A 3,072-nucleotide genomic window follows, 5' to 3' on the forward strand; every position below is an offset into this window, starting at 1 on the left:
GTCACTGCATCCGTTTACCAAGAAATTTTGGAGCACTTCATGCTTGCTTCTGGTGACCAGCTTTTTGAAGATGCTGATTTCATTTTCCAGTAGGATTTGGCACCTGCCCACACTGCCAAAAACACCAAAAGTTGGTTAAATGACCATGGTGTTGGTGTGCTTGACTGGCCAGCAAACTCACCAGACCTGAACCCTATAGAGAATCTATGGGGTATTGTCAAGAGGAAAATGAGAAACAAGAGACCAAAAAATGCAGATGAGCTGAAGGCCACTGTCAAAGAAACCTGGGCTTCCATACCACCTCAGCAGTGCCACAAACTGATCACCTCCATGCCACGCCGAATTGAGGAAGTAATTAAAGCAAAAGGAGCCCCTACCAAGTATTGAGTACATGTACAGTAAATGAACATAATTTCCAGAAGGCCAACAATTCACTTAAAATGTTTTTTTTATTGGTCTTATGAAGTATTCTAATTTGTTGAGATAGTGAATTGGTGGGTTTTTGTTCAATGTGAGCCAAAATCATCACAATTAAAAGAACCAAAGACTTAAACTACTTCAGTCTGTGTGCATTGAATTTATTTAATACACAAGTTTCACAATTTGAGTTGAATTACTGAAATAAATTAACTTTTCCACGACATTCTAATTTATTGAGATGTACCTGTATAATATATTACATTTACAGTATTAATTCTATGTTTATGTTTCGGTTCTAGAAAGTTTAATTTTTGCTGATACATTCACCTTTTTTTCCAGTTCCACTAACTGCACTCTCTTCTTCTCCACGTTCATCCTCAGGTGCTCAGGAACTGTAAAGTCTTTTGCTGACTTCAGCTTAAAGTCACCCATTTTCTCATTAGCCAATCGGATCGCTTCCACATCCTTAGGGTCCTCATAGTCCTCACTAGGCTTAGAGGCATAGCTGAGGAAGCATTAACAATGTCACACACACACATAAACACAGAGAGAAAGACACACACACACACACACACAGGTACTTACAGCTCTGCCCACTCTTTTTTCCTCTTCTCTATCATGGCTCGGGCTTTCTCTGCCTTCTCGGCTGCTTTGCTGAGTTTTTCTGCCTCTCTGCTGGCCGGTTTACGGGACCCTGACTGCATGCTTCCTGCCTGCATCCCCGGATCTGTTAGCAGCTCATCCTGCACTGCTTAGAAAGACAGAAGGAGAACGATGACTGCACAGTGCACACACACACTCCTATAAGTCTAAATGTTAATTTAACACACTAATCCTGTCTCACGTGAAATGTTGCTGGCTTCTTTGCCAGTCTGTGCTTTGTTCTGCCAGTGCTCTTGTTCCCTGGGTCCGCTCTGAGATGCTGCTGTGCCATGCTGGTGCAGGTGCATTTGTATGGCAGACAGAGCCAGCAGCCAGTAGTTGGAGACCTTATGTCCACTCTTAAACGCACGGACTGTGACTGTGTCTTCCAGAGACAACAGCAATACGAAATTATAAACAAAACCTGTGATTCTCAGTTGTTTCTTCCTACAGTTCAATGAGAATAAATTAGATTTATAAATTGGGATTTACAAAAATTGGCTTAGATTTGTATTTTTTGGTATTTATTTTTATAGCCCTATATTATTACTGTAGGTCAACAATTGCCTCAGTTGTGTCTACTTTTATTTTTCATAAGAAGGTTTATGAGAAACATCTTTAAATATATTTAGTTCACTCAAAAATGAAAATTCTGTCATCATTTACTCATTCTCAAAATACATATAATGTTATATATATATATATATATTGAATAATAAATAATGAATAGCAAGGAAGCATTACTTTTTATCTGGATTTATTTTAATTAAAATGAACAGTGAGAGTTTCTTAACAGATCTTAACATTACGTGAAATCTATGTTTTTTATATTTAATATTTAATTTACTTTTCCATATTTTTAATATTGTATTATGTGATATTTGTTTAATCCCATATTTAATTGGTTAAGTGTTTAAACGTTAAACACCTTGTAAATGGGACTGTTTTCTTAAGATAAATATGTTCTTACATCAAGTATCATTTTTATGTTGTGATCATGAGAAAACAAGACATAATTTATTTGAGCATATTTACATATATTTATGTAAACAGACAAACAAATAAAAAAAAACTATGGTAAAATAATATTACCACAGTGTTATCTATAATGTAACACAATGATTAAGATACATAATCAGAAATAAATAGTTATATCAAAATAAATTTAGAATGTTTTGTATAAAATATTTGTAAAAATTATTATATAAAAAAAGAAATTTACATCCCTTGTGCAGTACCTCTGTAGCCCACTGGGGGGTCGGGTCACACAAATAATCCCCGTTCACACTGCCAGCGACTTTTTTTGCTGTATGTCGCTAGACTCTGCTGTGAAGACGCTTGTGGGCGTTCCTACTGCTGTCGCTCTAATGTTATTGGTAGACTGCACGTCTGGACATATCTTTAGGAAATGCAATCACAAACTATATATATTGCCGGTAAAAGTAAGATATCATTCTAATATCACTAGGAATTAGACTTAAAAGAAATAAAAGTACCATTCTGCTGTTGGAGAGTGCTATGTAAACTAGAGCAGTGCTCGTGCATTAAATCATTAACCGGTGCTAAACTGCTCACTGCATCATATAATTAACAACTCGAACCATCAATGTATGAATCAAACTCACTTAGACAGCCAACAGTTTCTTTACTACGCATCATGTTATTTATATCCATGTATGTGGTTACAGTCAAATCATGTAAAACAGTTAAATGTCCTGTCTTGCCTGCACTCCAGGCGGTGACGTGAGCGGCACTGACAGATTCTTCACTCCTATTGGTTGTCACTCGCGAAATTCGCTGCTCATTTGCATAAAGTAAAAAATTTCTTAAAGGGGTCATATGATGCGATTTCAATTTTTCCTTTATCTTTGGAGTGTTACAAGCTCTTGGTGCATAAAGAAGATTTGTAAAGTTGCAAAGACTAAAGTCTCAAATCCAAAGAGATATTCTTTATAAAAGTTAAGAGTCAGCCACGCCTACCTAAAATGGCTCATTCTAACACGCCCCCAC

At 36.5% G+C, this 3,072-nt stretch overlaps 1 pseudogene; it reads right to left on the bottom strand.

The window, feature by feature from the left end:
- LOC107602355 (cilia- and flagella-associated protein 44-like) overlaps window positions 1–3,072 on the bottom strand; it is a 9,379-nt pseudogene that overhangs the window by 4,259 nt on the left and 2,048 nt on the right.

The sequence above is a fragment of the Sinocyclocheilus grahami genome, unplaced genomic scaffold (assembly GCF_001515645.1).
Source record: "Sinocyclocheilus grahami isolate Dianchi unplaced genomic scaffold, SAMN03320097.WGS_v1.1 scaffold325.1, whole genome shotgun sequence".
NCBI lineage: Eukaryota > Metazoa > Chordata > Actinopteri > Cypriniformes > Cyprinidae > Sinocyclocheilus > Sinocyclocheilus grahami.